This window comes from Lycium barbarum, chromosome 6 (assembly GCF_019175385.1).
Source record: "Lycium barbarum isolate Lr01 chromosome 6, ASM1917538v2, whole genome shotgun sequence".
Classification (NCBI taxonomy): domain Eukaryota; kingdom Viridiplantae; phylum Streptophyta; class Magnoliopsida; order Solanales; family Solanaceae; genus Lycium; species Lycium barbarum.
The window spans coordinates 104,402,007-104,427,641 of record NC_083342.1 but is presented as its reverse complement, the minus strand read 5'-3'; the positions used below and the strand labels follow the sequence as shown (position 1 = coordinate 104,427,641).

Sequence of the window (25,635 nt, the reverse complement as noted above, 5' to 3'; positions counted from 1 at the left end):
ACACACGAGTTTTGTTAGAACCGATATCCTAGAAATCTTAGCAGTGCTGGAAACCATGTCAACAACATATTTTTCATAGCTATCGATTGTTAAAGCCAGAGTGAAATATGATACATGTCTAACACATTAGAAGCCAATCAAATAATAAGCATGTAATTCTTTTAGAGTTTTTTATAATTCATTTCATGAATCACACAATGTTAATATTTTTTATGTGAGTAAATAACACATGGTAGTATTTGGTATGCAATGAATTCACGTGAGAATTTTTTTCAGTCGATTAGTTGTAAAAACTATTGATACCGTGTAATGTATCATGAAAGTAAATGTTATCACCATACAAATCAACTTTTATACAAACATTTTTGGATAGAAAATAAAATAAAATTTAATTTAGAGGATTTTGAAAAAAATTCACATACAAAATGAAGGTTGTTTTGACTTTGGCTAGAGAATAATGAGAGAGAGAGAGAGTGGGATTATATGTCTCCTAAGAGAATTATGCTTTCAACTTAAAGAAAGTGATGGAATGCATACTAGAAGGTATTTACAGAAAGAAACACATTTTTTAAAGTTTAGTATAAAAATTGGAAGAGTAAATAAGGGTTATTTCAAGAAAAAGTTATAAGAGAGATTATAAGATATTTGTAAGAACATAGCCATTTGATTCCAGAAGGTAAATAACTACAAACTTTAGTACCTTAGAGGAATTAAAATAAATAAATCAAAGCAAAATGAAGAAGGAAAAAAACATATCACTATATGTAACAATACATTTATGTATCACTTCTTGTATACATATGCATATTTAATGTCAATATTGATTGAATATTAACAATTATTTTGTTAACTACTAATGATAATAGCTGTTAGACCAAACTCCTCTCTTTCTATTTTCCTGAATATATTAAAGAGGGAGAATGGAAAGAGGAAAAAAAAGGATAAAGAAAATAGTAGAACCATGTTTCATGCTTGCTGTTGATTAGCCTATCTGAAAAATTGAACCGTTTACACACTTATATGATCCTTGATGAACGAAAATCGCACCATATGTGTGATTGAAAATAATATATTAGTGATTTATTAAATTTACGAATTAATTTTGTATGCATATATAAAAACATTTTGTTACATATTTTATATTAATAAAAATTACAAGATAGATCCTTTATTAAAACTATTATTATCCTTTTCGATCGCGCGAAGCGCGGACAACTTCACTAGTTTGTATATAAACTAGACATAAATTGCATCATATACTTTCATCTTCTATAAGATCTTTCATCACAGGCCATAATAGTATAGTTTGTGCAATATAATACTCCAATCACATATTCCACAATTTACACCATTGTGTTTTTTCCAAATCGATCATGAGATTTAGTATTGAGCTCCTTGTATGACTTTTGACCGATATTAACTGAGTAAAGCTCTTACGGTTGAGTTTGGTTCAATGTTCATTTTATCTATCATGGTATATCAGAGTCAAATTCATTCAGTTCTTATTTTATCTTATGTTGAGCTCCCATGTTATTTCCACGCTTTAGATATCTAGTCTTGGCATGTTGAGGGTGTTAAGTTTCCCGCATCAATTGTGAGATTAATTAGGGCTCAGTAATCCTTTACAAATGTTGCTTTAATTATTATGTGACCCTTTCCACAAGAAATAAGTAAAAGATAACGGGCAATTTGCAGGATTGCCCTCTACTGGGGGTGGTCTTTAATTATAGAGAATATTACATAGGGTACCTACTTAAGACTCTTTATTATAAAATATGTAGATAGTTTTCCTTATTTACAAAACATAACGATATATTACGAAACATGACGGATTTTCATATACTTTTCACTTTTTTTCCTCCAGAAAATATATATAGTTTTAAAGAAAAAATAAATTTTTCTTAAAAAAATAATTTTTATATTATTTTTTAAAAAATAATAATTTTTTTTCTCAAAGGCTTTAAAAATTACCTCAAATTTTTGTGTATGAAATGTGTGTGTGGGAGAAATTTTTAATATAATTTTCATACACAAAATTGTGAGCTTTTACTTTAAGCCTCGAATATTGTATGAAAGTTGTTTATGAGGTCACTCAATTATTGTTTTTTCTCTTCAGTTTCTTATAATTATTTATGGGAATGATGCGAATTTTCATATATTTTATGTGGACACTCAAATTACAATATGTTTTGATTGAGTACTTGAATACATGGTAAATTATTTCTATTAGATACTTCTGGTTCAAATTTTGAATTTTTTTAAACATGTTCTCAAACGCCTATTATATAGACAAGTTAACCACATAAAATGTGTAACCTCCTTTAATTATAGACATCAACCTCAATTAGAATATGTCTGAAGTTTTATGATTTATTGAGGTTAATGTGTTTAATTAAGGGAAATGACATATTTTAAGTGATTAATTTATCCGAGTATGGGAGTTTGAGAACACACACAAAAGGTATTTCAGTATTTGAATCGAAAGTATCTAATAACAATACTTTATCATGTAGTCAGGTGTTCAATCGAAATAGGTCGTAATACGAGTGTCTAGATGAAATTTACGCTGACAAATTTAAGGAGTTGTTGATGTATTCAACGTTAAAACTTGTACTAGGTTACATGAGTAGAGTCCAATATAAATTATGAAAATTGGCACAAAGTTTAATTTTTGGAGGTACTCTTCCCTATATCATTCAAGAAAATGGTGGTCCGAAGCAATTTACACTGACAATAACTTAGATTGTGCATAGTACTCAGTATTTAGTTTTATCTTTAATTCCGCCACCTACAACTGCACTCCAAATTAAAAAAAAAAAAAAAAAAAAAAAAAAAAAAAAGAGGACATTTATGACTTATGACACTTCAATTTTCAGGGCTTTATTCAATATTTGTCACTATTTCACCTAAAAGTGGACCCCAAATATTTAAGATTCCAATAGGTTATGTTTTATTAATTTCGTCATAATTACAATATTGTTGTAATTGTATTAATTTTTTAGAAACCTAATATAAACTTTATATACGAAAAATGTGAATGAAATTTTAAGTTACGAAAAATGTGAATGAAATTGTAACCTCCTTTAATTATAGACATCAACCTCAATTAGAATATGTCTGAAGTTTTATGATTTATTGAGGTTAATGCGTTTAATTAAGGGAAATGACACACTTTAAGTGATTAATTTATCTGAGTATGGGAGTTTGAGAACACACACAAAAGGTATTTCAGTATTTGAATCGAAAGTATCTAATAACAATACTTTATCATGTATTCAGGTGCTCAATCGAAATAAGCCGTAATACGAGTGTCTGGATGAAATTTACGCTGACAAATTTAAGGAGTTGTTGATGTATTCAACGTTAAAACTTTTACTAGATTACATGAGTAGAGTCCAATATAAATTATGAAAATTGGTACAGTAAATTTTAATTTTTGGAGGTATTCTTCCCTATATCATTCAAGAAAATGGTGGTCCAAAGCAAACTTAGATTGTGCATAGTACTCTGTATTTAGTTCTATCTTTAATTCCGCCACCTACAACTGTATTCCAAATTAAAAAAGAAAAGCAAAAAAAAAGAGGACATTTATGACTTATGACACTTCAATTTTCAGGGTTTTATTCAATATTTGTCACTATTTCACCTAAAAGTGGACCCCAAATATTTAAGATTCCAATAGGTTATGTTTTACTAATTTCGTCATAATTACAATGTTGTTGTAATTATATTAATTTTTCAAAAACCTGATATAAACTTTATATACGAAAAATGTGAATGAAATTCTAAGTCTTGAGCGAGATATACACATTTCATACCATTCTTAGACATAAAATTTTGAGCGTAATGTTTAAGCCTTGATCGAGATATACACATTTCATACGTTCTTCATACATAAAATTTGAACGAACTTTTTAAGCCTTGAGCAAGATATACACATTTCATATACAAAAATTTGAGCGATTATTTTAAGTCTTGAATGTTGTATCAAAGTTGTATATAATGTTGTTTTAGTTTTATTAGTTTTACAGAAATCTAACATGAACTTTATACACGAAAATGTGAGTGAAATTTTAAGATTTGAGTGAGATACAAATTTCATATTGTTTTCGTACAAACAAATTTTGAGCGGATTTTTTAAGCCTTCAACGAGATATACACATTTCATACTTTTTTCATATCGTTTTCATACACTAAATTTTGAACGAATTTTTTAAGCTTTGAGCGAGATATACACATTTCATACAACTTTCATACATAAGTTTTTGAGCGAAAAAAATATTTTAAAAAAATATCTTTTTTTAAATAAAAATTAATTGTTAAAATTTTTTTTTTTTTTTAAATAAACATGTTTTGGATAGGGTTTGAATGTTATGTTTTGTAAATATAATACTATTGTCACGTTTCGTAAATATTTCTCCTTAAGATGTATATATACATAGTTGTCCCTTAATTTTACCCCTCAAAATGGCGGTTTTTAAATTTTGCCCTTCAGACAGAATTTGGGCCTTAAGGCAGAATTTGCATGAGCAGATTTGCCAAATTCTGCCTTGAAATTTTTTATGTTTTTTTACTGAGCTGGGATTCGAACCCATAACTTCAGGGTATTAGGCGAAGAGCAAAACTTAAAGACCACCAATTTGAAGGGCAAAAATTAAAGACCACCCCAAATAAAGGCCAATCCACGCAAAAAAAAAAAAAAAAAAAAAAAAAAAGATAACGTAGGAGATCTATAATCATAAAATGCATGAAATTTTCGTAATATTATTTCATTTGATTCAAATTGTATGTGAGCATATGAGATAATTTCTTTCAGATTTATTTCCCCGACAGGGAGCCGAGTTCTGATTTCATTAATTATATTCCCCACAAATAAAATCCATGTGATTTTAATACCATGAAGACGACCAGAAAAAAATTGGTCCAAAACCAATAATTCTACACCTGTTGTTGTCTCAAATATTCTTCATGTTTTAATAACATGTACAGGTGATGATTAAGTAAATCTTACCAGTTTATTAATTAATCTATATCTATATCTATCTCTAATATTAAGCTAGGCATAGATAAGGTGATGTGACACTTCTCTGTGGCCTCCATTAGTATTTATCTTTTTTCTCCTTTCTTTGAATTTTTTCTTCTCATTTTGCTCCAAAAATGTCCAATTAATTAAATTCTTTTTACTATCCTTATTAATTAAAATTAAAGTCTCCTTTATAAGATCTTAAATTTGTCAATTAACGGATGAAGATAAAGGGTCAGGATGATAGTGGTTAATTCAGGAGAATAGGTAATTATGTACACTCATTACAATTATTCAATATAACTAGTGGATTAATCCGCGCTTCGCGCGGTCATAAGGCCTCCTTAAATTTATTATGTACTTTTTTTTTAGTTATCTGAATGGTAAGATAATCACAAAGTATATTTTTCGGAACCTAAAGTAAATTGTCGTTTAGTTTATCTTTCAAAAGATAATTTTTTTAAAAGTTTATAATTTTAATCCGTGTGTATCTTCCGTTTGAGAAATAGTGACCAATAAATTATATGTCCATTCACATTCCAAGTGAAATAAAATTGCAAAGACCACAGCTACATGATTTTGTGATGTCAACAGTATTGATCCCTTCTCAACTTGCATTAAAACTACTAATCAAAACTGTTGCTCTGTATCTTCTGCCTTCATAACAATTTATAACAATGGTTAACTTTCACGGTTCCTTAACCATAAAGCGATATTGAATAAATAGTTAACTTTATACCAAAAGTAAGAAAAGTTTACTGAAAAAAATTACCATATCAGTACCTTTTTCTTTTTAAGCTTTCATTTTACTATATGTTGTTGATCTTTATAATTGAACATATTGTAAATTATGTTGGGTTGATGATTATATTGTTAGGTTTAACTTGTAACAATAAAGATAAATCTTTCAAAAAATGATTGATAATAAAATTTAATATTTTATTAAAGATCTCCTTCCAGGGAGGCGGAATCTTTTTATTGATTGCCACAGCAATATCAAGTAGAGCAATACAACAAACAAAACATAAGAAGATAAAATACTTGAATAGAAGCATATATAACTTAGTGTGAGAGTTCAATTTTTGCGGAAGATGTTAATCGTCTAATTTTTAGTTACCTAGAGTTGGTGGAGAATTAATTCCTTGATAATCCCCTTCCCATTTCCCTTTCAATCTTTCTCAACCAAAAAAAAAAAGGGCTTTTTTTAAACCTTAATTAACAACAAAAAAGACAAGATGTAAATTAAAACATAAAATCATGAAATAATTGCATAAGTAGAGCAATTCAACAACACTAATGCAAACAAATTTTTTTCTTTGGTTTCTCAAGTTGAATTAGCTTTGGAACAGAAGACGCATCAAGATTCTCCAAATCAATACTTGTATCTTTAAGACTCCTCCAAAACAATAATTTTCTTCAAATTATTGTCTTTACACCACAAGACCACTCTCTTATTTAAAAATTATAACTTCAAACAATAAATTTATTTACATCAACCAAAGAGATGTCTTGTTATGCAGCTTCTTTCCAGTTTCACAATAAATGCTACGCAAAACATCATTTCTTGTTAAGAAGTTAGATTTGGCCTCTATTTCGTATTATTAAGTTTTAAAATAGTCTACGAAATTATGTTGTATCAATTTTTAAGCAGCTCTAATCATATTCCTGAACAAACCTAATAAGAAAGTTACGCAGAGTAAAAGAAATAAAAATAATTAATAGGAACAGAAAAAAAAATTATGAATTTAGAAAATGCACATTACTACCTTAAAAGTAATGCATTCAACGTTAGGGTAGATATCATCGAGTGTACCAGACTTCTTGATGCAGATGCCATAGCACGAATTACCAAAAATTAGCAAAATTGAGGAATTATGTGACACAAACGTATAAATTACAATATCAATTTATAAACAGGTCTAACCATATTCCTGAACAAATCTACTAAAAAAGTTATGCGTTGTAAATGAAATAAAACAAATCAATGGGAATAGAGAAAAGTTTATGACTTAGAAAGTGCATGTAATAAAAGTAATGCATCCACATTGAGGCAGATATTATCGAGTATACCAGTCTCCTCGGTGCAAATGAAATAGCACGAACCACCAAAATTTAGCAAATACTGAATAAGAAATTATGTGGCACAAAAGTATAAACTTTTCAATTAAAACGTTGGCAAAAGAAATTGGTCCATTTAAATATGCTGAGAAGATAGCATATGAAAATAAGTCCAACCAAGATAAAATATTCACTAACACATAAACCTCACAAAAAATTGTTACTATGCAAAGTTAAAAAAATAAAAAATAAATGTTACGGTGAACTTCATGCTGGAGAATGTCCAGTTCACCGTTGGAGCTATAATGGATGAAGCATATATGAATAGCGTGGCAGTATGAGGAATAGGTTAATTCTTGTCTTTTTATCCTTTTATAATTAAAAAAAAAGTTAAAGGGAAGGGAGAAGAATCATAGTAGGAGTAACGTTTTTACCTCCTATCCTCAGCTCATTACCACACATTAAATGCACAAATTGTTATAGAATGTTGCTGATACAGTCGTGGGATCTTTATTTGTAGCATAGATATTTGGAATACTAAACCACCCATTTATAGGTTAATTAAAGCACCCATAATGCTTGCAAAACATTGAAAACTGATAAAGTCGTGACCGTTATTTGTGGTATGCATGGATATTATGTAGCTTATCTTCATAACTCATAACTTTTCATCTCCATAACTTCTTATTTCTTAAAAGGTGAGTTTATTACAATTTAAAATTTCTGCCATTTACTCCTCCACAAGCATGGTGTTCTACATATTGAATTAGAACGTAGCTAATTGTGTTGGAGTGTGAATTTTTGTACAGATGTAATAAGCACGTATTTAACATAATTAATAGATAATTAAGAGAGTTAAATGATTGATTTTTGTGTTTTTTTTTTTAAATGAGAAAAATAGGAAAAGGCCAAAAAAAGGAAGGAAAAAAAAAGATAATTGTGTTTCTTGGCCAAAGAGAGGTGACACATCACTTCTCTAATGCCTAGCTTTACATTACACTTAGTATAATTATTCAATATACCTTATTTCTATTACAACTTCTCACGTTACTCTTTATTCTTTTTTTAATGTCGACTATTTACATTCATCTAGGCCACGGTTGGTATTTGTTTTTTTTTTTTTTAGTCAAATTTTTGACATTTCTCTTATATTTCCCTCAAAATATTTGATTGACTTTAAAATTACTTTGTCAATAAGGCTGTAATTATCCACATTCATTGCTCAATTAAATTGAAAAGGCATTTAAGAAAATTGGAATTAGAATATTTGTTTTTTTATACTTCCTCTTATTCTTGCTTGAGTTATCCATTCTTGCCAGTTTTAAAATATACTTTTATGACAATTAATGTATTTAATACTATTTGTTACAAATTAAAGGTATATAGATGTTTGTTCCTACTGCCATAACTTCATGCAATAGTTAAGTGAAATAGTTGAGGTTTCATTTTTTCCTCTATTTCTTTTTTTTTTTTTTGGCCTTTTCCTTTTACTTCCTCTTATTCGTACTTGAGTTATGTATTCTTCCATTGAAAAAAGAACTATTCTTTCCAGTTTTAAGAAATACTTTTATGAAAATTAATTATGAACTTAATACTAATTTTATTACAATCACTCAACATAAGTTACTCTTTCTATTTGTATTACTCATACGTTACAAATTGTATTGGTTACTATAACTAATAAAACATATCCTATTTAGTGCATTTCCCTATATTCTTCATTTAGCATTATCATTTCTTTCTTCACATGTCAAAATCTCTGCCCAGGAAGATTCTTCTCTTTTTTTGTTGCCTTTTTTTCTTTTTGCCATTTTTGCTAGTTTTGCCCTTCATTTTCTTCTTATTTAACTTATCTACAATCAATATTATAGTGAGTTTTTTCATATAGGAATTGATTTCATTTTTGAAAATACAAAATTTAAGTACTTTTTTTTTTATGTGAATGAAAATGGTTGTAGATTGGTCGGAGGATAAATCACAGGAGAGAGTAAACGTTTACAAATTGAAGGTAAGAATCTTTTGAGGTAGTTATTTTTTTGTAATGTACATTGTGGTAGAATCTCTTTTGATTGTAGGTTGAGTCAGAGGGTAAATCACACGTGATAAAGTGAAAATTTGCAAAATGGAGGTAACTCTTTCGAGTTAATTTTTTGATGCACATGATTGTAGAATCTTTCGAGTTTGTTTTTTGCAATGCATGTTCGTGTAGAATCTCTTTTATCATTTTTTCTTTTAAGATGACATTGAGTTTCCGATAGTTGTCGGCAGTATGAGACGGGAAAGAAATTAAGTTCTGAAGATCTCAACAGGAAAAACATAAAATTGTATGTATTTAATTTGTTGTTACTCTTTTAGTCTATTTCAGGCTTTTAGTTATAGTGTTAATTCATATTTAATAACTTTAATTTTTGCTAGGCCTAATTTAAATGCCTATTTTGAATTGTAGAAGTCATTCACTGAGTTCACATTGAATTTGGTTATTTTTTCATTGTTTAAGTAAAAAATAGAGAAAAGATATCTTTTCACTCCTAAACTTAGCCGCATGACTCACTTTAGCAACTAAACTTTACTTATAAATATTTACCCCTAAACAACTTATGCATGAATTAAACTCAACCTTACGTTACCCAGACCAATCTGACAATGGGCTGTGTAGAATACTTTCCGCCACGTCGGTGCCAGTCATAATCGATTAAATTTTAAATTTTTACTCTTTTTTCTAGTTTTTGTATTTTCATTCATCTTTTTTCTTTTTAAAAAGTCCCAATTCCATTCTTTCTTCTTCACATCCCCGCCCCCAACCAAACTCACCTTCTCCATTCCTTCTTCTTCACACTCCACCCCCACCCCCACCCCCAACCAAACAACCAAACCCACCTTCTTCTTGCTGCTCCCCCACCCCCCCACCCCACCCACCACCCCCGCGCTCTCCCACGGATTATCAACTGATTATCATTTTGCTCATCTCCGCATTCCTAAGCTTTGGATCCAGGCTGCTGCTAGCTGCTGGAACTTCTTGTTTCCTGTGTTTGACTGATTCTTGCATCCATTTCAAACTTGCTTCTTTCTTTCTGTTGTAGTGCTTCACATTAAAAACGAAAAAAAAAAAAACATGGGTACTGTTGGGTTCTTTGAGTAATTAGGTGTGGTAATATGCGACTAATTTCTAATTAATCAATTTATTTCTCTCCAACATTTAATTCAACAATGGTGGTCATGACAATGAAGTGTGAATGGATGGATGAGGTTGTGGCAACGGACAAGAAGGTACTGTTGTTGGAGAAGACAATAACTAAAGAGAAAGAAAACTTAAAAAGTTAAAGAAAAATTGGGACCCACAAATTCATTTGTCTCAAAAGTCAAAACAAAGAAAATTCGTATAATTAAAAAAGAATCAAGAAAGAATATTAAGAGTGTTGATTATATGTTAACCACTAAGAAAATGACATGTGTATGATTTTGTCAGTTTTTAATTTATGTTTTTGCTTATCTCACTCGCTACTTAGAAGGTGAGTCCACTTTTTAGGAGTGTTTAAATGCTAGTAAAGTTTAGTTGCTAAAGTGAGTTGTGTGGCTAAGTTTAGGGGGAAATGATATCTTTAATTACAAAAATATAATTATCTCTATAACATCTGAAATTGTGATTATTTGTCTCATTACTAATAAAAAATTGAAATTGTTTGTATATACAAACAAAAGAAGAAAGAAAAAGAACCGCAAAAAGGAGTCAACTCCCTCAAATCTGTTAACTGGGATTTGAGAGGTTTTAAAGAGGTTATTCCAGCAAAATTTTCAAAGTTGCTATACTTCACCATATGGTACTGCATTTTTTGTTTTGGGGTTTTTGCTAATTTCATCTAAATGTGTGGGTATAACAATTTTGAATACCTATTGATGTTGCAATAGTTGATTTGCTTCAATTTTATGTTTGCCAAATTTACATTGTTTATGTTTGGGAATTCCTAAAGGATAGATACATTGTTGCCAAATTTCTCTTCATTTTTTGGTGTAAACCAGAAAACTTTTTGTTTTCAGAGGATAGTTAAATCATTTTCTGTTTGACCTTATTCCGAGAATGCAAAATCAAGTTAATCCTCTCCTCTTTTTTCAGGTTTTAAGGTCTGGCAATTTTGTTTGAAGGCCAAGCATTTGGTTTCATTTCTCTCCAGGTATTTGCAGTTTCTTTGAGGAGTCTGTAAATTGTAGAAATTTGAGATTAAGAATCAACAATAGTAGCTTGAAAGCAACTTTTTTTTTTTTGAGTTCATTTGATGATTAGAACAGAGATTCAAGCTAGTGAGTCGTGATTCCTGATGAGGTTCTCAAACAACCATTTCTTCGTATGAAGGTGCTTACTTTCCCTTTTATGTGGCCTTATGATGTTTTAGAGGCAAATTGTCAGTGCAAGATGCTCGAACTCGACAAGCTGTCACTTGATATGGTGGTATGCAGTTGATTGTTGCTAACTATAACATTTAGTGAGGTTGAAAATAGAACGGTCTTTGTATGTCTACACAAGAATGTATATATTCATAAGTCATTTTTTGCAGTCTTATATAAGCAGAACGGTATGCAGTTGATCGTACAACAGGAAATGCTCTCTCTCATGGCCTAAACCCTGGATAACACATCTTTGTAAGTCTCTATTATCTCTTCTATATGTACTTTTACAGTGTATTTATCCCATATTTGAGATTCGGAATATTGATTTTGTTTGTATTAACGAGAAACTGAGATCACATATGTATTAGAAGAAATTAAATCCAAGTTCAAAGTTCCTACTATTTTCTTCACACTAATCTCTGTAATTTGTTTTCTGTTGCTCTTGTTTCTAAGCCATCATTTTGGGTGCTATTTTTCAATATTTAACTACTTTGTTCCATTTCCTCTCTGTTGTTTGCTGTATTTCTTAGTTATGGTGAGTTTTTATCCCCTGCACATGTTGTTTGAGTTTCTTCCCTCAGAAGTTATTAACAAATTAATATTTGGATTACTGGAATCCTTTACAGTGTTAGAAACATAGTGGTATAAATCAATATCATAAACCTGAAGCACCAAACGTAATAAATATATAAAGGGAAATCAATAGATACCTGGGTACCAGTACGCACTCTTATTGTACACCCTGTACTTTCGTACGTTAAATTTCTTCGTGAGTTGATTGCTTTAGATTTGGGAAGCGGAATTATCTTCGAGGTTATATGAGATTAGACGTGTTCATCTTGAGTATACTAAGGTTTAAGTTCATGATTGACATGTGTTGGAAGGATTAGAGGATGAATGAAAAAAAGAGAATAATTTTCGTCGAAAGTTGATTTTGGCAAGCATAAATACGGACTGTATATAGAAAATGCAGACCGTACTTGGAAATACAGTCCGTACTTCCTTAGGCAGAGTAGATGATTTTTAGCCTGAGAATTACGGTCCAAGATACGGACCATATTTAAAAATATGTCCGTACTTGTGGCTGTATTTTTAAGTTGGCTCAGTTATGTTTTTTTTTTTTATATAATTCGTATACCCTTCATTTTAACTCATTTTCTCCACTTTCCCTGATATTCAACATTCTAGAAAACTCTCCCCATCATATCTAGTCAAACTCCTAAGAAAAATCAAGGATCAAAAGAGAAGATCAAGTGTTTAAAGGTTCTAGAGTGATTACGGAAGCTTGTTTCTCCTCTTGGTAGTGGTTGGAGGATACTTCAAGGTGAAGCACTCTTGGAATTGATGTATTCTTGAGTTTTGAGGTGAGATTCTATCTTAACTCCATGTTTATGAGTTTGTGTGATGGCTATGCTAGGTTTGGAGGGAAAGGAATTGGAAGGAAGGTTCAAATATGAATTTGAGTTTATGTTGAGATGTAATCTAACTCGAGTCATAGTGTTAATGTGTTTTGAGCTAAAACCTTCTTGTAAGGATAATAGTTGGTGTTGAGATTGTATTAAGGATGTTATACTTGTTATAATTGAAAGAAGAAAGTGTATAAGTGTTGTATACAAAGTGTATATTGGGTTATTTTGATGTAAATCTTGGGGTGAGTGGTGATGTAAAGAGACTTATATGAGGTTGTTGTTGTGTTGTTGACTGTTAGGTGTGCTGTATTAAGGAGATTGGAATACTATCCCGACAGTTTCATTGTAGGATTTTGTTGACGACTTGAGGTATGTTAAGGCTAACTTTCCTTCTTTTAGCATGATCCTTATGAACGGAACGTAAACGTTACTCCATAAAGGTTCTATTCTTAGTTTCCATGTTGATTCATATTCTAGAATGTCGTTTTCAGCAAGTCCTTCTTTAGATTCAGTATGATTCATATAGTCACTTGTTGATGAAATGCTATCTCATATATATATGTATGACCCCCATGCATGCATGCACAATATTTATGCATATCATTGGCCCTTATAGGCAGTTCAAACATACATGTTGCATTCATTTCATCCTTACTTTGTCCGTACTGAAGTCCTTTTTCTGGGTGCATTGCGTTTCATGCCCGCAGGTTCAGGTAGACAGGTTGACGATCCGTCCCGGTAGGTTGCTGTTTAGCTAATATCGGAGCACTTCTCTTGTTTCGGACTTGTTGTTGTGTTTTTGTTACGTTATACTTTTGTGTGTGTACGGGTATGGCGGGGCCCTGTCCCGACCTTATTATGTCATATACTCCAGTAGAGGCTTGTAGACAGTCATGTTATAGTTAGACGTTGTATCCACACACCCCCCCCCCCCCCCCACACACACACACACACATATTTTTGCTGTATAGTATTCCATGATGACCTTGTTAGTTTGCACAATTTTGTCTAGCATAGTTATATAGTATGTCTTTTCAGGCTCAACCCTTTTTCAGCATATTTCTCTTATGATCTAGCATATTTCCATCTAATGACCCTCGAGGTCCACTCATGTTTATGATATGAAAACATGATTAGCGGTGCTCGACAGATAAGGGCCTGGGTGTCCGTCATGGCCCTCCGGTTTGGGTCGTGACACTTATGGAAGAGGTTTTGGGTGAAGGCTGTGAAGGAAAGGGATACAGGAATATTTCACATAAAATTTTATGTTTATGAATATTGACTTTGTAGAAATTGAGTTTGGAGAGCTTATATTCTTTTTAAACTTTGAAGGATCACTTTGTTAGCTGTGCATTGTAGGAGTTGTCACTACAACGTCAACATTTTGATTAGCCACCATAAACCTCTTAACTTTGCCCTTATGAACACTGAAGAAGTAAAACAGCCACAAATACTTCACCCTCAAGTTCTCTTTGGTCACTCCTAATTGTACAGATACCAGAAATTAGCAACAAAAACAAAGATTTCCGGCTAATTTTTTGTCGATGCCGTAAATAACTTAACCGGTGTCCCAATTTTCTCATCACTTTAGAACTAGCTAGATGGATAAGAATTAGTTTTGTTGAGAAATATACGATCATGTGCACAAGATATTAATGGAAAATCACTCCATTTAGTTTGTTTTTGTTTAAGATCCTGTCTAGGTTATGTTCCACATGCATCCTTTATTTTGAAGTGTTGATACTAATAGCCAATAGATGTGTTTTTCTAACTATATTCGGGAAACGTTTGAGAACATAAGAGTATCAAAAGGTTTATGTAAAGCTTTTAGTTCATTATTCATTAACCAGCTCTACTTTTAAGCTGATCTGATAAGTAAAATTTGGTTGCATTATCATGAGTGAAGTATCCTAATAATGCGACATGTCTTGGTATATTTGATTTAGCTCTGAAGTGATCTATGTACATACGTTTTCTCTCCCTAACGAAACCTGGGACCTCGCACTTTGCCCCTTTTGATTTATGTATTTTCTCTGTCGGAAGTTGTTTATTTCAAATTGTTCCTTGACTTACGTTCCTTCTACAGCTGTTTCCGTGGGACTTCATCATTTTAGACGTTCGAATCCTACTGATATTGATAGAGTATATTCTTTTTATCTGAACCTTTAATACTTAAAAGAAGAGTACACATGTATGTTTACTAAATCTAGCCATATAGCCAAGTAAAAACTTTCAAACTACTATTAAAATTAAAGTTAATATTGTATTGGAATGTTGTCTCACATTAATCGAATTGGCTTGGTCTCACATACCACTCTCATCGATATCCTGTTGGTCAGCTGCTTCACTCCTCAGTTAAGTTGTTTTAAGTGGATTTTTGAGTCATTCCTTACGGTTCCTATAAACTTGACATGAATTCTCTTTAATACCTTTTAAAAAAATGAGTGATCTAGTCAAATACACTATCAGCTAACTCCAAATCACACTATCCACACAGTTGATTTGCATGTACAATTTATACTTTTTGAACAGGTCAATAGGACAAGGCCACTAACTTCAGCTAGTTCAATTTACCAGAGGACTAAATCACAGGACATAAAGAAAGTCAGCAAATGTGTAGGCAAGAGTTGGATGAATTCCACCCAGAAGGAAATGAAAGAGATGAAACAAGAGATTTAGATATTAAAGGCTCAAGTTGGTGAACTGCATCAATGTAGGATGGAACTTCAAAGGCAAATGTAAAAGACCGTCTCTTCAAGTTATGAAACTTTCATCAATTTTAGCAAATGATTTGCTTCTTGGGATATGCTTTTATTAGTATCTATATCTCTTAATAATGTGTAATTACCGGGAATTCTTGAAATATATATATATATATATATTTTTTTAAAAAAAGCAGTAAAATTTAGCCACGGTAAGCGTACAATTTTTTTCCAGCACATCAGTTTAGCCACGGTGTGTGTGGCAAATTTCGAGATTCGAATATAATTTATTTTTCATCAATAATAATTAGCCACGTCTTAACCGTAGCTACCCAGAAATGTAACTGTGGGTAATGAAATGTTACCCCGGACAGCAAAACCGTTGCTAACTTACTCGCGATGCCTCTGCTGTGCACGGACCCAACCGTGGCTAACTGACCGTGGGTAACATGGTATGGCCACGGTTTTAGCTTAATGTAGCCACGGCTTGACCGTGGCTACAATGCGCATTTTTTGTAGTGACCCCGCAAAGCAAGATTTGCGTACACTTCCGGATCGCACTTGTGAGAACATACTGGATATATTAATTTTGGTAACAAAAACAAAGCATAATTTAAATTAAAACTTGTAAAAACGTGATAATTTAGGAGGTTTTAGCCATTAACTCTTAATTTTTTGAGTCAAACAAATCTGCAAACCACTTAGGTCCATACTCAATTAGTAAGTGGATTATTTTACTAATAAAATATACAAGACGCCAAATTTGGATATATAACTCCTGAGCCCTTTAAAATGTAAATGGTACTGAATCTTTTCAAATTCAAAAAGTAATGCCCTTTAAAATGAGAATTTTTAGTACAGAGAACCTAGTTCTATTTAACTTATTAATCATGATTCACACCCTATGATTATAACCAAGTGATCTGTCAATTCGTGCTATTCATGGTCATGGAGGGCATTTCCATGTTACTATTGCTTCACTTTCAGTAAATGTTATTTGGATGGGTTGAGTTATGACTCGTAAGTTGACCCATTATGGCTCAATCCATTTAGATCCAAATAATTTTGGTGGGTTGAGTCTTGACCCGTCTATTGAGACAACCCATTTGACCCTTCAAATTTGACCCAATCCGCTATTTGACACCTCTAGCGACAACGAAATTTGCTTCGATGAGCATTATTCTGATTTTTGAAATTACTTCTCCTAGTCAAAGAAATAAAGAGTCATCTAGCTACAAACTTGACTTATAATGAGTGAAGTCATTAAAATTGGATTTCCATGTTGAATTTGGTTTAGACAAACTTGACTCATACTGAGAAATGCCAGATCATTGATAGATTACCTTTTATCGAATATTTGTACAATGTTAAAATTTACGGTTGTCTATATTTTTTTTTGTAAAATATGCAGTCCAAGATGTTCTTGCAATATGTGTTCTTAGTTAGACTTTTAATTAACTAATTCAACTAAGAAACAATTTATTTGAAAACTATATCAATTATGTTTTGCAATATTAGTTACAAATATGTAATTATTTGATACTTCTTTTTCAACAACAAAAAAAAGTATCCTGATTACCTAGTAATATAAAAAACTTAATAATATTTCTCATAAGATGGCATATTTGTCAAACATTAACGTTTAGTTTTTTATAATTAAATTTATTTTTAAAATTTAGAAGATCACTGTATAATTAGATTTGTGCAGCCAAACATTATGCTTTTAATTAGATTGTAATTACGTTATGACCAACGAACAGAACTTTTTAATTATCAAACTGTGTGATTACTAGGTTGTGTCGTTAAACCTGGTAATTACAATAAATCCAATTATGATATTACTTTCCATGCAAACATACCATTCTGGTAGAAACAAACTATCTTTATGAGATACATTTGGTATAGAGCTATTAAATCTACTTGTATTATTCTGAAATGATTAGTTATTACTAATATATATCTACTCAAACGCTTCCTCCTCTCCTCCAAAACCAAAATATCAAAATATATTTCCTTTCGTTCGTTCTTTCTTTTTCTTCAATTATAATAAAAGAAATTACAAAGTCATGTTTAGGAGGGAAAGAATAGATCAAATGAAAAATGCACAAAAAGGAGTTAAAAGAATTTAATAATTAGCCAACAAGTTTGGTATTTCCTTTTTTATCTTTTAATAATTAGCCAACAAGTTTGGTATTTCCTTTTTTAATCTTAAAATCATGGTCCAATTTCTGAGATATGTAACATAATTGCATGCGTTGTAATTCCTAATTATTGGTTTCGTTGTTTTTCATCAGCCAACTTTGGATTTCTTATAAATGACTGATTTTTCTAGTTATTTTTTACATAATTAATTACAAATTAAATGAGCGATTATAGAATATTATAAAACAATACATATCGTAAAAATTAAAATATTAATAAAAGTATAATATTTCAAACCAAAAGTGAGGTTCATTTTATCCAAATCTTGAGTGAGATTTTTTTAAAAGTCAGTACTTAATGATGCATCATGCAGATGGACTTTGTAAGCACAATATACAGGGGATCATTAAACAATTGGGCCAAATCGAAATGGCAATAACGGGCCGGTATTCTTGGTAATAATTGGGATTTTTGCTTAAACTTCAAAAGGGAATACGTTGTCTCCCCACTTTGATTGGTAGGACACAAACTAGCTTTGTTCCGGGACGCCAAATTGTGAATAATATTATCATTGCTCAAGAAGTTGTTCACTCTATGCGAAAGAAACGAGGCAATACGGGGCGGATAATGATTACGGTCGATCTAGAAAAAGCTTATGATCATCTTCGTTGGGATTTTCTTTATGATACTCTTGTGGAGGTTGGGTTACCTACTGTCATGATTAATGTGACTGTTAAAAGTTGCGCAGCAAGTAATTCAAATTTAATTTGGAATGGAAAACTCATAGATTCTTTTATTCCTTCAAGAGGAGTTCGGCAAGGTGACCCATTATCACCTTATTTTTTTGTGCTTTGCATGGAAAGGTTATCCCATGACATTAATAAAGCGGTCACATATGGTGTTAGGTGTCCTATTCATTTGGGTAGACACGGGCCCCCTTTATCTCATTTATTCTTCGCAGACGATCTTGTCTTATTTGCGGAGGCTTCTTTGGACCAGTTACAGGTAATTTTGGGTGTTTAGAGGATTTTTTGTACTTATTCTGGTCAAAAAATTAATGTGGAAAAGACGGATTTTTGTGTTTCAAAAAATTACACTCCCGAGCTTATTTCTAGTCTGCAACAACTTTTAGGCTTTAAACAGTCTGACAATTTGGGTCACTACTTAGGTGTACCCATTCTTCATGGCCGGGCTAGTTGTAGGTACTTTAATTACTTGGTGGATAGAGTTAAAAGTCATTTAAGTGCTTGGGAGTCTCACTCCCTCACTTTGGCAGGGCGCATCACACTTGTTAATTCAGTTCTTAAGTCAATACCTTCTTATGTCATGCAATATTGTGTCATTCTCATAACTATCTGCTCTAAAATTGATAAGTTGTGTAGGAAATTTGTTTGGGGAAGTAACGCTGATTCTCGAAAAGTGCATCTTGTAAATTGGGATCAACTTCACTGGAAAAAGGAGAAAGGAGGTCTTGGCATCAAAAGTCTGAGCAAATTTAATGATGCTTTTTATTGCCAAGTTGCGTTGGAGATTTATCTCAGAACCTCAGGCTTTATGGGTCTCGGTGTTAGAAGAAAAATATGGTATCAAAAGTAAGCCTCTGCCTTTGATTTTTCCTTCTTCTCGATCGAGGTATAGCCTTATGGAATCGTATGTGCAAGCTTTGGCCTTTTGTCCTTCATAATCTTTGTTGATAAATTGCTAATGGTAAGAATTGTTCCTTTTGGTATGACATTTGGTTGATGGATAAACCTTTAATTAAGGTTGTTGATAATTTTATTCCTGATCATATTTTGCATTGGAGGTTAGTGGATGTTGTTGGTCATAATGGAGATTGGAATTTGCAGCTCCTTTCTCTCTATGTTCCACAGCAAGTAGTGGAATTACTTGGCAATTTTCTGCCTCCTAATGAACAACTGGGAGAAGTTGAATTTTTCTGGAGAAATAGTACTAGTGGTGCCTTCACAGTTTTCTGGATGTATGAAGTTCTTAGCAATTCTGAGCATCTTCTTTCTGATAGAGTCTGGAAATTAATCTGGGGTTAATCTGGGCCTTAAAAAATTTGAGTGTTCCAATGGCTGTGTGGCAAAAGTAGAATCCTTACAAATTTGGAGAGATATCACAGACATGTTACTTAGAGGGTACTTGCATGGCTTGTGGAGCAGAGCAGGAGTCTGTGTTGCATGTTTTGAGGGATTGTATTCATGCTCGGGCTATCTGGGTTCGCATTCTTGATCCAGATGACATGTCTCGATTCTTCGCTCATGGTATCCATGATTGGCTTACTGACAATTTAATGTCTAAATTCAAGGGAGTTACAGAAGATGATTGGAGAATCTTCTTCGGATACACCTGTTGGAAAATTTGGATGTGGCGTAATAATATTCTTTTTCAAAATGAGTATCTTTCGGTGGACAAAAAGATAACAACCCTTGTTAGCATGGTTAGAGCTTGTGCTACTTCTTTGCTTTCGTTTAAGAATATTTGAGAAGTGTCTAACAACAAGCGCATAGTTTCGTTCGACTGGTCACCTCCTAGCCTTGGGTGGGTAGCTTTGAACACAGACGGGGCTCTACGAAGGAGTATTTTGATGGGAACTGCAGGCGGTGTATTTCGTGATTTTGATAGCAGGTGGCTAGAGAATTTTCAATCAAAATTGGAGTTTGTACATCATTCAGAGCAGAGCTATGGGGAGTCCTCACTGGCCTTCAGGAAGCCTGGGATAGGGGTTGGCGCCGAGTTGCCTTGCAATTTGATAATGTTAGTGTAGTTTAGGTGCTGCAGGCTGGAAGAACTGTGCCTCATCGGAATGGTGATATTGTCAACCGTATTTGTCACCTCTTGGCTAGGAACTAGGTGGTCTCTGTTGCCCATAGTTACATGGAGGCTAATTCGGTTGCTGATGGGTTAGCCAATTTGGTGTTTAGTCAAAAGTCTCACTTTGAATGGCATTCACACATGCCTTCTAGCATTTCTTTGCGTGCTGCAGGAGATGTAGTTGGGGTATCATTCCCTCGCCTAGTTTCGAGCTAGTTTCTTGTTATTATTTCTCTTTTAAAAAAAAAAGGGAATACGTTGATTCTTCAATGTAAGGCTCTGATATCTTTTCTTTTGTTCATTCATACTGCATGCCAACATTTGTTAGTCGGAAAATGTTTCTATCTTGAGGTTAGTATTCACCAGTTTATTAAAATTCGTAAGTCACTTTAGCCCAAAGGCTTTTTTTGTTCTAGGAATTGCACAACATTTAATGTATAAACGCCCCATAATTAATCGAGATTTGAGTTTTTATTTTTCGTTTCTAATATAGATAATACATGTAAACAAGGCACCAATCAGTATATTAAGTTATGTGGATTTCAATGTCCACTAATAAGTAATAACACGTTGTTTGTGCCGTAGTGGTGCTGAATCACCATAAGGAGTGGGACATATATAGTAAACAGTCACTCGACTCACTTTATCCCTTGATTATACATTTTTAGAGGGTTGAAAATAGTTTTACTAGAGAGTATATAGTAAACTTGAATGGAATTCGAATATTCATTTATTCCTTGGGGTTCCAGTGATACCAATCTTGTTATTTGGATGGAGAAAGTTTGAGATTTATCGCGTGGTGTGCAAGTCTCCAACTAGATTATGATTCCACTAATTCTTAATATCAATTATCCCGACCTCTCAGGAAATAAACTGTAGAATCCTTATTTTGTTGTAGTATTCAAATGTCGACAACGCTTATAAAAAAAAAGTCCGTACGTCACCGATGCATGGGAAGTCCTCGTTATCTAGCTAGTTACCTAGTAGATGCTCACTTAAATAGAGTCGTGCATCTTTTAATCTTCTGTGATATTTCTAGATTTTATTTTTGGTACAGTTCTGTGATATTGCTAGATGCAGACATTGCACAGTATCTAGTCCTATTTAACTCTTTGCAAGTGCCATATATTAGATATAGAGTCTATGGTGATTGGTTACCATATTAGAGCATGACGTAGGTCAATGAATTTTAATAAATGTTAATTCAAAATTGTATCTAAAAGTGATACATAATTTAAATTGAATAAGGAAATTATTTCACATGACTCTAGGACAACAAAATAAGATAACTCATCTGTTGTAGAAGGTAGACATAATTAATAATTAGCTGCACGATGAGCCATGCCAGGGATGACGAAAGTCGAAAGGGAGTGGATCGGGGAAGTTAAGTAAGGTCCACAAACACAAGTGTGTCAACTTGCTCCTTATCCTATGCCATGTTAATTTCAACTTACCTTGAATTTTGAATCAACTATACATGACACTTAAATTCATTCGTCGTGAGGCAATGATTCCAAGTATATCCCTTTTCCCTTTATTTATGTGAATATCTAAAGCTAATTTGGTTCGAAGTTTTATTATAAGGTATTTTGTTAGTATGACACTTGGTACTTTACGCGTATAAATATATAGTTCAAGCATTCTATTGATTAAACATCCCGCAAGAGGCGGCACAAGAAAACTTTTCCTAATAGTTCGTCTCCATTCTGGCTTCCGCTCCCCTTTCCAAATTATTTTTTTCTCTATTTTTATTTATGTAGTAATTTTTAAAATTTATTTAAAAAAATAAAAAAAATTATATGTAAAAGTAACTTAATTTTTATTTATTTATTAATAAGATGATCATACTCACGCAAATTTTTAATATTTATATCTCACAACTTCTTTTTTAAAAAATATTTCTTATACTTCATATCTAGATGAAGTTCACCAAAGAGTCTATCGAGATAATCATTTCATATTTCTAAACGAAGGCATTTTCAAAACTGTCAGCATTTTTTTTCTCCACTTGTGAAATTATACGGGGTATGTTATCAGGGTCGGCCTAAGGGTAAGACAAATGAAGCCTTTGCCTTAGGCCCCCAAAATTACTATAAATACTAGGTATTATATTATTATATATAACACGTAATTTGTGTATTATTATAAATATTGATAAATAAAAAATTTAAACTTTTATTTTAGTTTGATTGAAGTTGCACAGATGAGTGAGTAAATAACGGTAAAAAAAAATTATTAAATTAATTTTTTTTTTAATATTCCTTGTTGATTCTAATTTTTCTTTCTCTATGTACACTCATTCTCTTTCACGTTTTTAATGATTTTATTTTCGATTTTTCTAATTTAGCTATCTAGTTTTGTCATGGTTGATCCATGCATCAGAAATTAAGTACATTTGACATTTTTTTAACCGAGAAGTCACTACAACCAAGTGACACAAAATTAGAAACTCATTGATAATAGGCTTGTTTTTCTACTTTGTTACACTTAATTACCATGCTTTTGCCTACGGTAAAGTTTAGAATTGTGATGTGCGTGCTCTTACCTTTAGATTAAAAATATGGGGGTTCTTTTGTGTCTTATTATAAATTATATGAATTTTACGAAATAAATTTAGGGTCCTTTTGATATATTTTCGCTTTAGACCACCAACATCATTGAGCCGCCCCTGTATGTTATTATACTGATTTGAATTATTTGTCCTTGTGTCAAGGGTCTACTGGAAATAACCTCTTGACCTCCCAAGACGGGAAAAAGGTCTGCCTACACTCAACTTTCCCAGATTCCACTTTTCGAGATTTCACTAGATATGTTGTGTTATTATATTGTCAGTATAGTACTAATATTGTTAATCCTAAAATATGAAATATCTAAGTTACTGTAGGGATAACTCAAAAATATGAAGAAAGTAATCCTAATAAATAAAAATGAGATGAGTGTTGGGCAAGGAAGGAAAGAATATATAAATAGGATGAGGATGGTTGTGTTGAAATGTGGGGAAGGATGGAATAATGGGACCCAAAACTGAATCATAGCCTCACCATCCACATCCAGCTCATTTCTTTCTGTGCCCCCCTTTTCTTCGGTCTTTGCTGGCGCCCTTTCCGCCATACTTCCCCACACATACTTTCGGCCTCCCAACGAATATATCTCCTACTATTCAAAATCAATGAGTATATTATAATTTATACATTTACAAATAAATTTTTATCACTTATATCACAATTTTCCTGTTGCCATCAGCAATGGCAAGACAAGATTTTCTTCAAAGAGATTCAATAAAAACAGAATTTTAATTCTATATATAATGTGAATTTCCAACAAAGATAATTTGAACTCTACATAATTGTAATAATACCATTGTTTACATTAATGTGGCGTTTGAATTTGATATTCTTAAAATTACAAAATTAGCCTTGAATAGTGTGTGTCTATTAAGTAGCTTTTGGAAGGATTATTCTGCATTCCTACAATTCGTCCATTTTTAATTAAACCAAGGGCCACGTATTAAGGGAACTCTCGTAGGCGCTAGATAGTTATACGGATCTGAGATTCGTTTTCAAAATAGTGGGACTTGATTCATGCAATTGGCCATAAACAACTACCTAGTATCTTTTCGTTTAAAAAAAGAACGAAGTATAATTTGGCATACAAGTAGTTTTTTTTTTTTTTTTTTTTTAACAGAGAAGGTATTTATATTAAATATGAATATGCTTCATTAAAACATAAGGGATCAGATCAGTTCATATGAATTGAAGTCTTCACCTAAGTTTATAATAATTTCTGAATATATTTAACGATTTCTTAATCTTTCTGTTATAGGCAAACATAAAACGAACTGCAAAGTACATAACATCATCGAAAAGTGTCCTGTTTGCTCATTTTTTTCGTGAATAGATCAGTCACCTAGTTCAATTCTCTATTTATAGCTATGCTTTAGCCGTGAATCCTAGCCTCATGCAGACATGCACCAAGATCCTGCATCATTTAAAATGATAACGTAGGTAAAATGGTCATATTTTATAAGAGTAATGACTTATTTGGAGTCTATGCAGATATCTAATGGATGGAAATCATTGTGCAGCGCAATCGTCATTCCCTGTATAGTGGAGTCAAAGTCTTTTTAATTTTCTTTCTCAATTTGAACATCATTTTACTCTTCAGTTTTTGAAATATAACTTACTACAGTACATAATTAGAAACTGACAGTTATTAGGTGCGAGAAATTGCAACTCTTTAGGGTAAATATTTAAAGTATTTCAAAATTTATGAGTAAGCCTTCTAAGTAGCAACTATAGAAAGATGAATAAAGGAAGAAGAAAACCATGTAGCAAAAAGTTCAACGGCTTACTGCACCGCGTAAACCTAAAAACTGTTACTCCTGCATGATCTTCGATAAGATCATGATTTCTGGTGTGCGCCAATCATTGGTCTAAAATTTGCGGTGATCTTAAAGTTTTACTTCACGTTCTATCATATCTTCTTTAATTTATATAAGGTCTAACGTCATCTTTCTTATAGATATTTCTTTTTTAAGAAACTCGCAAATTTCTATACTGAATGAAGTTGTTTTATGCCAAAAATTGGTGCAGACCGTAAAAGGAATATACTGGGCAAAATTGAACAAGTTCCAAGTCTCTTGCCGTTGCCCTGCCCCAAAATATTCTTCCATATATAGACATCCTATTCCTTCTCTTTAGCCACTAGACCATGTCTATATTGTGCGGACGTCCTAATACCTCATCTTCTTTCTTTTTTCTATTTCATTACAATTCAAATATTTTTATATGATACTTTTTCTTTTTTAAACCATTCAAAGAGAATGACATATTTCTATATTTAGTTCTTCCTCTGTCCCAATTTATGAGATATTTTTCACTTTTCGAGAGTCGATTTGACGAAATTTTGAAGCTAAATTGGATTAGATTAACTCACTATTTTAAGATTTAAGTTTATATATTTGAAAACTACATGAAAAGTATTATAAGTTGCAACCTTTCTCATATCAATTTGGTGAAAAACATATCTTAAAATATTGATCCAAGTTGATGCAGTTTGAATCTCGGAAGCGAAAAGTATCACATCAATTGAAACATATGGA

The 25,635-nt window shown here is 32.0% G+C and overlaps 1 long non-coding RNA gene across 8 annotated transcripts; it reads left to right on the top strand.

Moving 5' to 3' along the window:
- Window positions 1-9,983: 9,983 nt before the first annotated feature.
- LOC132645178 (uncharacterized) lies at window positions 9,984-15,677 on the top strand. Of its 8 annotated transcripts, none has more exons than XR_009584023.1 (5): window positions 9,984-10,348; window positions 11,193-11,250; window positions 11,361-11,525; window positions 11,632-11,716; window positions 15,406-15,677. It is a non-coding gene; the product is annotated as an uncharacterized LOC132645178 (long non-coding RNA). The 8 variants fall into 8 exon arrangements; XR_009584021.1 differs by having other exon boundaries at window positions 11,345-11,525; XR_009584020.1 differs by having other exon boundaries at window positions 9,984-10,899.
- The last annotated feature ends 9,958 nt before the right edge of the window (window positions 15,678-25,635 follow it).